At 41.3% G+C, this 14327-nt stretch overlaps 1 non-coding gene across 1 annotated transcript; it reads right to left on the reverse strand.

The window, feature by feature from the left end:
- Positions 1–1011: 1011 nt before the first annotated feature.
- Positions 1012–1130, reverse strand: LOC145407938 (5S ribosomal RNA). Its single transcript, XR_013898842.1, has one exon. It is a non-coding gene; the product is annotated as a 5S ribosomal RNA (ribosomal RNA).
- Positions 1131–14327: the final 13197 nt, after the last annotated feature.

Here is a 14327-nt window from a genome sequence, read left to right on the forward strand (position 1 = left end):
CAGCACTACCACGGTGGAGGCAACGAGTGTGGGTGTTTCAATATGGCGGACGTAAATCACACGCCCGCTGTGGAGACAACCCTTCCATGTTAAACAGCTGAGTGGATGGATCCCTTGTTATCAGTGCAGCTGAGTGGATGGATCCCTTGTCATCAGTGCAGCTGAGTAAATGGATCCCTTGCCATCAGTGCAGCTGTGTGGATGGATCCCTTGTCATCAGTGCAGCTGTGTGGATGGATCCCTTGCCATCAGTGCAGCTGAATGGATGAATCCCTTGCCATCAGTGCAGCAGAGTGGATATATCCCTTGCCATCAGTGCAGCTGAGTGGATGGATCACTTGCCATCAGTGCAGCTGAGTGGATGGATCACTTGCCATCAGTGTAGTTGAGTGGATGGATCCCTTGCCATCAGTGTAGCAGTGGATGGATCCCTTGCCGTTAGTGAAGCTGAGACGCCACCTGGAGGCACTTGTAATAAGGCATGACAGAGTGAAGACAGGCAAACTTGAGAATGTTCAGAAACTCTGGTGAGAGACGACCGTGGCGTTTGGTGGTAGAGGGAGGAGGGGGAAGAGGGGGAGGAAAGGGAAGAGAGGGAGAAGGAGGAGGAGAGGGACGGTGGAAAGGGCTTGCTGCACCGCCTGCACATGCCACATCCCTGACACACCCATCACGGACATTGGGCACAAAGCACTGGAATCTATCACAGGGCACAAGGGTAGTAACTGAACCACCAGACAGTGCAACGGAACCTGGCAGCGAAGACAGGAACAGCCACGAGCAACAGCCAGGCAGACAGTGTGAGCACAGCCATGGTGTAGCCATCTAAGATGGCTTGGGTGTAAAGGAACAAGGGGGACGAACACCCTGAATCCAACAGTACATGGATTTTCATTCATTCATTCATTGCCAGACGCTATGTATCCCAAACGGGGTGGCCAAGGGCTTAGAATTAATTGTTTTACATCGAGGGGCACTAATCCTCCACGAACCCCACTTGACACGTAGGGATGCCAACAGCATCTGGTGTTCCCAGGCGGTCACCCATCCAAGTACTAACCAGACCCAACGTTACTTAACTTCGCTGATCGGACGGGAAGTGGTGTACTCAACGTGGTATGGCCGATACTGGGATTATATCCCCTTGCATCTAATATTTCTGATACTGCACTCCTGTCTGTTTATATGAGAATTCTCTCTCTCTCTCTCTCTCTCTCTCTCTCTCTCTCTCTCTCTTTCTCTCTCTCTCTTCCACACTGCCGCCACAACTGCATCTCAGGTCCTTATATACCTGAACCAACCCTTGACCTCTGACTCCAGCCTTATTTCTGACGGCCGCTGCTGGTGTCGGACAAAGTCGCTATGCACAGCCAAAGTTTTTAACCAAAGGGCATGAAACTTGACTCAGTTATAGATGTTCACCCCAGCAAGGTTTTGGGAATAGTGAAACCACTGAGGGTAGCACCTTACGGGGGAAGGGGCTGGCTTCAGGGCTTCCAGCGAAATTGAACATGGCCACAGTTTACAACCTATGAACACATTTTTTTTTTTTAATGCTAAGGCCAGGATGCTACAAACTGTTCCTTCCAAGAAAACACAAAAATAATACAAGAAAGAACCAAATTCAAGATTCGTTGATTTCAGTCTGTACATTGTTAGGTGTTTATCCAGGCCACATATTAGGCAGGTGGGACCCCTCATGACCTCCCCTATGGGTTGGGTCCAGCCCCCTGGCTGGAGTTTGATTTTTTACATAAGAGCATGATATTCTCGAAAATGGTAAACCATTACTTGGGCCACATTATAAGAAGCTTGAGAACCCCAGAAGGGCAGTTCCCAATGGACGGGGGGGAGGGGCCTGACCAAAGCCTTTATGCACGGTCATGGTCTTTAATTTAGAAACACGAAATATTATATACTGGTAGACGATCACCCCGACAAGGTTTGATGCAGAGTGAGATCTTAAAGGCCGTCCTCATGGGGACAAGTAAATTATTACACCTTTCCCCTTATTTCAGGGTTGGGTGCGGCTATCAAAGGTGTCACTATCTTATTCCTTCCGAAATTACTTCTTTCCCTTTATTGCAGGGTTGGGTGCGGCTGTCAAAGGTGTCAGTTGTCTTGTTCCTCCATAGGGATGAAGCATGTGGAGGGCATGCTAGACTACCAGATCGCTCAGAAGAAGAAGACAAAGATTAACAAGAGAAGAAGAGGAAGAAGAGAGGAGGAGAAGGAGGAGGAAGGTTGGGTCAATTTACACTTCCGTCAAGGCACGATTTCGTCTCCAAACCTTCCTAAACTTGGCCTAGTCACGAAGAAGCTGCCTCGGACGGGCTGACGCCGCGACAAAGGTCATATAGTCAATATCGAACGCACATATACTCCTGCGATCTGGTTGGAAGGAGAAAGAAAAGGAAGAACGTGAAGAATGACTGTGATGATGATGATGTTCATGTTGATGATGATGATGCCAGCAGCAGCAACAACAACAACAACATTGATAATAATAGTAATAATAATCTATCTATCTATCTATTGCCAGACGCCTCAATCCCGTTTGGGGTGGCCACAAACAAATCGCCTCCAAGTCGCCCTGTCCCCCGCCATTTCACTGCCCTGCTCCCAACTCACACCCCCTTCTCTCATATACCTCTCCACCCCATCCCTCCATCTCATCCTCGGCCTCCCCCTCCCTCTTCCCCCCTCCACCTCACTCACATACACTCTCTTCGTCAGTCTTTCATGCTCCATCCTCTCCACATGGCCAAACCAACCCAGTGTGTTCCTCATAACGCTTCCTATCACATCCACATCCACACCACAACGCTCCTTAATATCCTCATTCGTCAGCCTGTCTCTCCATGTGACTCCACAGGCTCCTCTTAAATAACTCATTTCCACTGCTCTCACTCTTGACTTCTGTCCCTCCAACAAGGTCTAAGTTTTATTTCCAAATGTAAGAATTGGTATCACATTTCTCTCATGCAATTACTTTTTCACTTCCATGCTCACTTCCCTGTTTCTTATCAATGCTTTCAAAGAACTAGCAATCTTTCTTTCTTGTTGTACCTTTTCAAACACTTCACCCTCTAAATATCCATCCTTACTCATCACACTACCCAAGTACTTAAATGAACTCACATTTTCCATTTCGTCCTCATCCAAACTCACTATACATTCACTGACTTCATTTCTCTCGAAGACCATAACTTTACTCTTCCCTACATATTCACCTTTAGATTCCATTTCTCACACACTCTCCCAAACTCATTCACCGAGCCTTTTAGCTCCCCTTCGTCTTCACTTAACAACACAGTATCATCCGTAAACAAGAGTACACAGAGTTTCCACACATTTTCTTCTCTCATTAGGGCCACTCCAACATCCACTGCCCTACATTGTGTCTCTTTAATAACCCCATCCAAATACAGATTGAAAAACCGTGGAGACATGACACATCCCTGTTTCAATCCAACTTTCAATCAGAAAAATTCACTCAGTTCACTGTCCATATCCACTGCAGCTTTAGGACCCTCATAAATACTCTTCACGGCATTCAACAACTTCCCATGTACTTCATGTATTCTTAATACTTTCCACAATCCTTGTCCATCCACCCTGTCATATGCTTTCTCCAAATCCATGAAACTTTTCCACTAAAGACCTAAGAATGAATATCTGATCTACACAACCTCTTACCTTCCCAAAACCTATCTGTTCTTCTCCAACTAATTCCCTCTGTTATTTCCTTAACTCTGTCAATAAGTATCCTACCATATACTTTTCCTATTACACTTAGAAGACAAATGCCCCTATGATTACCACACATTTCTTTTTCCCTTTTTCCTTTGTACAGGGGAATAATTATACTTGACTTCCAATCCTCCGGGACTCTACTTTCCTCCCAGGCCAATCAGCATATCTTCCACATCCATTCTATTATTACCTCTCCCCCATGCTTCACCATTTCACCACGCACTCCATCAGTTCCTGGGGCTTTCCCCATTTTGACTTTCTTCATTGCCTCCACAGCTACCATTGTACTGATTTCTTCCTTTCTTCTCACCTCCCTCCTTCGCCCAGCCATTTCCCAGCCACTTATATTCGCATTACCTTCATTCTTTATGTTCAACAATTCCTGAACGTGTTCTCTCTATGTGTTCACTTTTTCTCCCTTCTCCACTAGTAATGTGCCATTTTTATCTTTCACTCCTCGACAAACTTCTTTAACACCCTGTCTAACTCTCTTTACCTCTTTCCAGAACATTTCTTACATTTCTTCACTTGACACTCACATTCCTTCCAAGTTCCTCATCCATTCTCTTATTACTGTCTTACTAATCTTTTCACCTCTCACTTCCTCTTTGCATATAAGTCTCGCTTCTGTTTCTCAACTTCTTCCACACCCCTGTTTCTCATTCACTCACTATATGCTTTCTTCTTTTGTGTCACAGCCTGTCTCACTTCTTCATTCCACCATACTGTTCCTTGCACCTCCTTTCGTCTTTTCATCACCCCACACCACTCACATTCTTCACAGGTTTCCTCTGTGCATGAATATCTTCCACATCCCCCATCTGCTCCAAATCATATTTCCCCAATCACTTCTTTCTTATATTCTGCCTCTTTTCCACCTTTCTACCCTCCTCGTAAGAACTAATTCCTCCTGTCCTTCACTTCTTCTATACCTCCACTTCATTTCAACCTTGACTTTCACCACCACCAAGTAGTGGTCAGAGTGTCCACACCCCCAACCTCTACCGCATATGCTCTTGCATCCATTACATGCTGTCTCATTCTCTCATCAACACACACATAATCATTCTTTGCCCTCTGTTGATTCAGTTCACTACCCATCCCTCTCATCACTCATCATGTATACCTGTGGATCATTTTTTTGTGTGAAGAGGGAATTGGGTATCACCAACCCCATCGTCTCAGAAATGTCCATTAGAGCATTGCCATTCTCATCCACATCTGCAAGCACACCCCACTCTCCAACTATTCCATCCACCTTGACAATCCCTACTTTTCCATTAATATCTCCAGTCAAAAACACTCTCTCATATCTTTCAAAGTTTTCCATGCACGCTTCCACATTTGTTCAGAACTCATCTTTCATTTATTATTTTTTCACTCATCGTCACCTCGAACTCGAAAACAATCAATAATCCCGCTACACACACACACACACATACACACACACACACCCACACCCACACACACACACACACACACACACACTAACGCACCCTACACATCACAAACCAACACACTACCATCCAGTGGCCTGCAAGACACGTAACATCCCTCCAGTAGCAAATTATTCCGGATATTACACACCCATATCCTCTTGTATATGTTCCTGATACAAACCATATAGATATAAAAAAAACGGTATATATGGTAGAAGAAAAATAGTGGTGAAATATGCAAAATCAATCACCTAGGAAGTGGTGTTAAGGAGCCACCTGTGTTATCTGGAGTCACCTGGCCAAAAAGGTAATCAAACAAAATGAATTTCGAAAAAAATGAAAGAATTTGGAATGCATGAAATTCTTTTGTAAAATATTTATTATATTCAGGTACTGATATATATATATATATATATATATATATATATATATATATATATATATATATATCTTTGAACTTTGAATTCCAGGAAAGGTTAAAGAAGGCTAATCAGGCAATGGGGATGTTTAAAAATATTTGGAATGATAACAATTTCTCTGTGCACACAAAAATCAAAATTTATAAGGTAATGGTTAGGAGTATCTTAATTTATGGACACGAGTCTTGGTACAGCACAGTGACTATGGAAAATAAATTCTTGGTGTTTGAAAACAAAGCACTTAGAAGAATATTAGGAGTTAAGTGGTGGGAAAGGATACCAAATAGTAGAATTAGAGAAATAACGGGAGTGCAGCCGATCGATGAATATGTTAGATTCTCACGATGGAAGTGGCTAGGACATGTGTATAGGAGACAGGGAATAGTACGAGGTACACCAGGGTGGGTGGCACTTGGTAGGAGAGGTAGAGGAAGGCCAAAAGAGACGTGGGTGAGGACAATGAGACGGGAAGCTGGAGATGAGTGTTGGGGGGATCTTGAGGAGTTAGCACAAGATAGGATGTGGTGGTGTGAGTTCATCGAGGCCCTATGTATCCCCGAGGGTGCCACAGGAAATGATTGATTGATTGATTGATATATATTGTCACGAATCAATTCGCGACATTTCCCTTTTGTGAGAAGCCACGAACTATTAGTGGAAAACTCACTGTGTATCGCTCAGTTAACCGTTTCTCTCTCCATTTCGGGGTATACTTTTCAAAACATTCGTCACTGTTTTCAAAAGTGACCGATTTAATGCACGTCACTAAGTGCTGTACTGAGCGATACTATTGTTTCTTTATTGTTTGCCTCTGCTTGCCTTGACCGTTAAAAATGCGGCCTACTGCTCCCTTTGTCTTTCCCACGACTTAGTCAGTCTAGTGTTTGCTGTGACGGAGAGAGGTCCTGTGCCAGCAGTGTGAGAGGTCAGCTAGTACCCAAACTCCACTTCACAGTTAATCCAGTCCTCCCACCCCCCGGGTGATACATAGCATTCATCGACCGGTATTTCTTTTTGTATAATCCTAGTTATAAGAGTTTAATTAAGGTGTCTTTTTTTCCTAGGCGTATTTAGCTATTGCGTGAGTGGGTGAGTGCGTCTCATTGATTCGATTTGAATTGTAACGTTAAATTTATTTTTTGTAATTAATAAATTTAACAGTTCTTTTCCTTGAGCTTAATGTAAAGTAAAATCTTGTTTCATTTCTCCATAATTAAGCTTATTTTCCATATAGCTCCTAGCTTGCATAAACGTTTGCTTTCATAACTGGTACTTAGACCAGTCTTGTGTATTAACTTAAAATCCGTTGTGCCAGATAGGAGTTAAAGCATCAGCAAGAGCCTGATATTATTATTAGTATTAGTTATTTATTGTCAGGGGTGAAGTAACTTTCTCCAGAGGCCAACAGTACAGTAATGCAGCAATTGTGAGTAATTAGTCTCTGCTGTGTACTGTTGAGAAAGTTTATAAATTCTCGTTCTTAGAGAATCGTGCATAAGCCAGCGTAAAGTAATCGTTGCTTGATGTAGGAAGACAATCATTGTCTCTGCTCCTCAATATTATTGAATATTATTATCAATTTAAATAATATTTAAACATTTATTTCAAAATTACACAGTGATATTAGAAAAACCCCGTGACATATATATATATATATATATATATATATATATATATATATATATATATATATATATATATATATATATATATATATATATATATATATATATATATATATATATATATATATATATATATATATATATATATATATATAATTTCGTGCGTGATATGTAATTATTATAATTATCATTAGTAAAGACAACAAATGGATTTAATGTTTATCTTTGTCTGTTTATCTGTGTTTATCTGTCTGCTTATCATTCTGTTTATCTGTTTTTCTGTGTCTGTTTATCTATATCTGTTTGTCTATTCATCTATCTGTATATCGATGTATCTGTCTTGTTATCCATGTACGTATCTTTTTCATTCAGTATACCTTTATCTATCTGTCAAATTATCTATCTATCTGTTCATCCATCCATCTTTATATCTATCGCTCCATCTATGTATCTACGAATATACTCTCAATTTTGTTTTTGTTTTTCAGTCAACCTCTGCTTCTAAATATCGTTTTTTTTTTTTTATGCAAGAAAGAAGGAACCAAAGGCCAGGAGCCGGAAACCATTCTTTCCACGAGAAAACAAAAACAATACAAAAGAGCCAAATTCAAGATCTATCTATCCATCCATCCATTTCATATTTATCTATCTATCCATATATCAATCTGTTTTCATCTATCCATCTCTGTGTATCAATCCATCCGTCCATCCATCCACCTACATATCTACAAGTATCTATCCATCTCATCCATCCATTTATCTATCCATCCACCTACATATCCATCTATCTATCGTAACAAACAAGATGTGTGTGGAGTTAAGTGCTTGTCTCGTGTGTGTGTGTGTCTGTATGTGTGTGTGTGTGTGTGTGTGTGTGTGTGTGTGTGTGTGTGTATGTAAGTGCATGACAACAAGCAACAATATACATAACGTATATTATCATTCTTGGTGGCATAGAAGGCTTCGTAACACCTTTTCTTTAGCGATGTATTATTATTATTATTATTATTATTATTATTAGAATTAGTATTGCATAAAACATCTCTGCACTACTGGGCGTTATTTATATTGTTCAATATTGAAACAGTTTGCACGAATGCAAGAGCATATCAGTCTGCAGAGATAGAATAAAACGCTGAGGAAAATGTGCAACGAATACTCAGGTTAAATTTCCATATCGATATACGGTACTTTGCATCTGTACGACACGAGAGGATATCATGTGCCGACAGAATAAATCGCTTTTGAAGAGCTTCTAACGAAATTTCAAAAGGCACTTAACATCACGAATCTCAAAAAAAATTCATAAATATCCGTACCTGAACTCAAAGCAGGAAGAAAAGCCAGTAAAATGCAGAGCAGAGCGAAAGGAGCCATGGCGTTCATCCACCTCGGTGTCAGGATCCACAATGAATTCCCACACCCGCCACGCTTGTGGCGGCTGGCCCAGCAGCCACAAGTGTGGTAAGGGGGCGGAGCTAGTGACGTCATAATAGCTAGCCAATCAGAACACAGATGGGACTGTCATATACTGCTACATATATAGAGAATTATTTTTATTAATTATTCGGTGTAAATAAAATTACGAGGAATAAAACAAAACTTCTCCTTTATTTTTTATTTTTTTTTCCTGAGTGTTTAGTCTACTAATAAACCTTAACAAGTCCCTGGGAAAAAAGTCATTTTCAAAATGTGTTACTACAGAGCTCAATGGGGGTGAAGACACCTCTCTATATACACACCGAAAAATTACCCCCTTATATTGAATATTGTGTATATTATGAAGATCCAGCAGTTTGTGCCCCGCTTGGACCCTATTAACGTATTAAAAGAGAAGTGTGTGTGTGTGTGTGAATTTATGTGATACTGTGTTGCATGTGTAGATTTGAAGGGTGTTACGAACGTGTGTGTGTGTGTATTTATGTGATAGGGTAGTGGATGTTGGAGTGGCCCTGGTGAGAGAGGATAGTGTTTGGAAACTCCCTGTATTGTTGTTTGCAGATGATACTGTGTTGTTGAGTGCAGACGAAGGGGAGCTGCAAGGCTTGGTAGATGAGTTTGGGAGAGTGTGTTAGAAACGGAATCTAAAGATGAATGTAGGGAAGAGTAAAGTGATGGTCTTTGAGAGAGGTGAAGTCAGTGAATGTACAACGAGGTTGGATGGTGAGGAATTGGAAAATGTGAGTACGTTTAAGTACTTGGGTAGTGTGATGAGTAAGGATGTACGTTTGGAGGGTAAAGTGCTTGAAAGGGTACAGCAGGGAAGAAAGGTTGCTGGTTCTTTGAAAGCAGTGATAAGAAACAGGGAAGTGAGCATGGAAGTGAAAAAGTTACTACATGACAGTATTGTGATACCAACTCTAACGTATGGAAGTGAAGCTTCGACGTTGTTGGAAGGACACAAGTCAAGAGTGAGAGCAGTGAAAATGAGTTATTTAAGAGGAGCCTGTGGAGTCACATGGAGAGACAAGCTGACGAATGAGGATATAAAGGAGCGTTGTGGTGTGGATGTGGATGTGATAGGAAGCGTTATGAGGAACACACTGAGGTGGTTTGGCCATGTGGAGAGGATGGAGGGTGAAAGACTGACGAAGAGAGTGTATGTGAGTGAGGTGGAGGGGGGAAGAGGGAGGGGGAGGCCTAGGATGAGATGGAGGGATGGGATGGAGAGGTATATGAGAAAGGGGGGTGTCAGTTAGGAGCAGGGCAGTGAAATGGCGGGGGACAGGGCGACTTGGAGGCGATTTGTTTGTAACCACCCCAAACGGGATTGAGGCGTCTGGCAATAGATAGATAGATAGTGTTGTGTGTGTAGATTTGAGGGGTGTTATGAAAGTGTGTGTGTGTGTGTGTGTGTGTGTGTGTGTGTGTGTGTGTGTGTGTTGCCAGGCGAGCGAGTGAGAGATGGATTGGTGGATAAATAAGCATCATGTCCTTCACCCGTTACAGGATCCTCTTCCCCCCCCTCCCCCCCGTCTTTTGGAGCTCGCTCTCCAAGTTAGAGTGAAAAGAATAGATAGATGATGATAGTGGAGGTAAAGAGCAATCATCATCATTCATTGATTTTATCCTCTTCCTCCTCATCATCATCGTCGCCATCATCATCATCATCATGATCATCACTGTCATGAAAACCATTATCATCACCACCATCTTCCTCCTCATCCTCCTTCTCGTCATCACAACTACATCTTCCACAAGGACGAATTCTGTATTGGACCCGCCAGCCAGCCTGACCCAACAGACAGCACCCCCATCCCACCCCAGCCACCCGAACTAGACTTGCCCCCACCATGAGACGGTTCAGGACCACGGTATTGACACTCCTAGGCTCTAGAGGGAACGAAATGGCGGCAGCTGGAACAAAAATGACGTCAGCGGTAACACAAGACCTAGAGCTGTTCCGAACGTGAAACTACTACTATTACTGCTATTACTACGGTACTACAACTACTACTGCTACTATTACTACTACAGCTACTACTACTACCACCACCATCACCACCACCACCACCACCACACCGCTACTACTACTACTACTACTACTACCATTTTACAGTAGGAATTGAATGAAGAAAGTTGTAACACTGCAAAATAGACGATAATGAAGTGTGTCAATTGTAAGGAGAGTAAGTGTTGGTGGAATTCAGAGACAAGCACTTAACTCCACACACACCTTGTTTGTTACGATAGATAGATGGATATGTAGGTGGATGGATAGATAGATGGATGGATGAGTAGATGGATAGATACTTGTAGATATGTAGCTGGATGGATGGACGGATGGATTGATACACAGAGATGGATAGATGAAATTAGATTGATATATGGATAGATAGATAAATATAAAATGGATGGAGGGATACATAGATCTTGAATTTGGCTCTTTTGTATTGTTTTTGTTTTCTCGTGGAAAAAATGGTTTCCGGCTCCTGGCCTTTGGTTCCTTCTTCATTGCATAAAAAAAAAAAAACGATATTTAGAAGCAGAGGTTGACTGAAAAACAAAAACAAAATTGAGAGTATATTCGTAGATACATAGATGGAGAAATAGATATAAAGATGGATGGATGAACAGATAGATAGATAATTTGACAGACAGATAAAGGTGTACTGAATGAAAAAGATACATACATGGATAACAAGACAGATACAGCGATATACAGATAGATGAATAGACAAACAGATATAGATAAACAGACACAGATAAACAGAATGATAAGCAGACAGATAGATAAACACAGATAAACAGACAGATAAAGATAAACATTAAATCCATTTGTTGTCTTTACTAATGATAATTATAATAATTACATATCACGCACCATATATATATATATATATATATATATATATATATGAGTACCGGATTATAATAAATATTTTACAAAGGAATTTCATGCATTCCAAATTCATTCAGTTTTTTCGAAATTCATTTTGTTTGATTACCTTTTTCGCCAGGTGATTCCAGGTAACATAGGTGGCTCCTTAACACCTCTTCCTTGGTGATTGATTGTGCATATTTCACCACTGTTTTTCTTCTACCATATATACCGTTTTTTTTTTTATATCTATATGGTTTGTATCAGGAAAATATACAAGAGGATATGGGTGTGTAATATCCGGAATAATTTGCTACTGGAGGGATATTACGAATCTTGAAGGCCACTGGATGGTAGTGTGTTGGTTTGGGATGTGTAGTGTGTGTGTGTGTGTGTGTGTGTGTGTGTGTGTGTGTGTGTGTGTGTGTGTGTGTGTGTAGTGTGATAATTGATTGTTTTCGAGTTCGAGGTGACGATGAGTGAAAAAATAATAAGTGAAAGATGAGTTCTGAACAAATGTGGAAGCGTGCATGGAAAACTTTGAAAGATATGAGAGAGCGTTTTTGACTGGAGATATTAATGGAAAAGTAGGGATTGTCAAGGTGGAGGGAATAGTTGGAGAGTGGGGTGTGCTTGCAGATGTGGATGAGAATGGCAGTGCTCTAATGGACATTTCTGAGAGGATGGGGTTGGTGATAGCCAATTCCCTCTTCACGCAAAAAAATGATCCACAGGTATACGTGATGAGTCATGAGAGGGATGGGTAGTGAACTGAATCAACAGAGGGCAAAGAATGATTATGTGTGTGTTGATGAGAGAATGAGAAGGCATGTAATGGATGCAAGAGCATATGCGGTAGAGGTTGCGGGTGTGGACTTTCTGACCACTACTTGGTGGTGGTGAAAGTCAAGGTTGAAATGAAGTGGAGGAATAGAAGAAGTGAAGGACAGGAGGAATTAGTTCTTACGAGGAGGGTAGAAAGGTGGAAAAGAGGCAGAATATAAGAAAGAAGTGGAGGAGCGATTGGGGAAATATGATTTGGAGTAGATTGGGGGACGTGGAAGATATTCATGCACAGAGGATATCTGTGAAGAATGTGAGGTGGTGTGGGGTGAAGAAAAGACGAAAGAAGGTGCAAGGAATAGCATGGTGGAATGAAGAAGTGAGACAGGCTGTGACACAAAAGAAGAAAGCATATAGTGAGTGAATGAGAAACAGGGGTGTGGAAGAAGTTCAGAAACAGAAGCGAGACTTATATGCAAAGAGGAAGAGAGAGGTGAAAAGATTAGTAAGACAGTAATAAGAGAATGGATGAGGAACTTGGAAGGATTATGTGAGTGTCAAGTGAAGAAATGTAAGAAATGTTCTGGAAAGAGGTAAAGAGAGTTAGACAGGGTGTTAAAGAAGTTTGTCGAGGAGTGAAAGATAAAAATGGCACATTACTAGTGGAGAAGGGAGAAAAAGTGAGCACATAGAGAGAACACGTTCAGGAATTGTTGAACATAAAGAATGAAGGTAATGCGAATATAAGTGGCTGGGGAATTGTTGGGAGAAGGAGGGAGGTGAGAAGAAAGGAAGAAATCAGTAGAATGGTAGCTGTGGAGGCAATGAAGAAAGTCAAAATGGGGAAAGCCCCAGGAACTGATGGAGTGTGTGGTGAAATGCTGAAGCATGGGGGAGAGGTAATAATAGAATGGATGTGGAAGATATGCTGATTGGCCTGGTAGGAAAGTAGAGTCCCGGAGGATTGGAAGTCAGGTATAATTATTCCCCTGTACAAAGGAAAAAGGGAAAAAGAAATGTGTGGTAATCATAGGGGCATTTGTCTTCTAAGTGTAATAGGAAAAGTATATGGTAGGATACTTATTGACAGGGTTAAGGAAATAACAGAGGAATTAGTTGGAGAAGAACAGATAGGTTTTGGGAAGGTAAGAGGTTGTGTAGATCAGATATTCATTCTTAGGTCTTTAGTGGAAAAGTTTCATGGATTTAGAGAAAGCATATGACAGGGTAGATGGACAAGGATTGTGGAAAGTATTAAGAATACATGGAGTAGATGGGAAGTTGTTGAATGCCGTGAAGAGTATTTATGGAGGTGCTAAGGCTGCAGTGGATATGGACAGTGAACTAAGTGAATTTTTCTGATTGAAGGTTGGATTGAAACAGGGATGTGTCATGTCTCCACGGTTTTTCAATCTGTATTTGGATGGGGTTATAAAAGAGACACAAGGTAGGGCAGTGGATGTTGGAGTGGCCCTAATGAAAGAAGGCAATGTGTGGAAACTCTGTGTACTGTTGTTTACGGATGATACTGTGTTGTTAAGTGAAGACGAAGGGGAGCTAAAAGTCTTGGTGAATGAGTTTGGGAGAGTGTGTGAGAAATGGAATCTAAAGGTGAATATGTAGGGAAGAGTAAAGTTATGGTCTTCGAGAGAAATGAGGTCAGTGAATGTATAGTGAGTTTGGATGAGGACGAAATGGAATATGTGAGTTCATTTAAGTATTCGGGTAGTGTGATGAGTAAGGATGGATATTTAGAGGATGAAGTGTTTGAAGGGGTACAACAAGAAAGAAAGATTGCTGGTTCTTTGAAAGCAGTGATAAGAAACAGGAGAGTGCGGATGGAAGTGAAAAAGTAATTGCATGAGAGAAATGTGATACCAATTCTTACATATGGAAATAAAGCTTGGACCTTGTTGGAGGGACAGAAGTCAAGAGTGAGACCAGTGGAAATGAGTTATTTGAGAGAAGCATGTGGAGCCACATG

This window comes from Coenobita brevimanus, chromosome 74 (genome assembly GCF_032717465.1).
Source record: "Coenobita brevimanus isolate Jiangsu-jjx chromosome 74, ASM3271746v2, whole genome shotgun sequence".
In the NCBI taxonomy this organism is placed as follows: domain Eukaryota; kingdom Metazoa; phylum Arthropoda; class Malacostraca; order Decapoda; family Coenobitidae; genus Coenobita; species Coenobita brevimanus.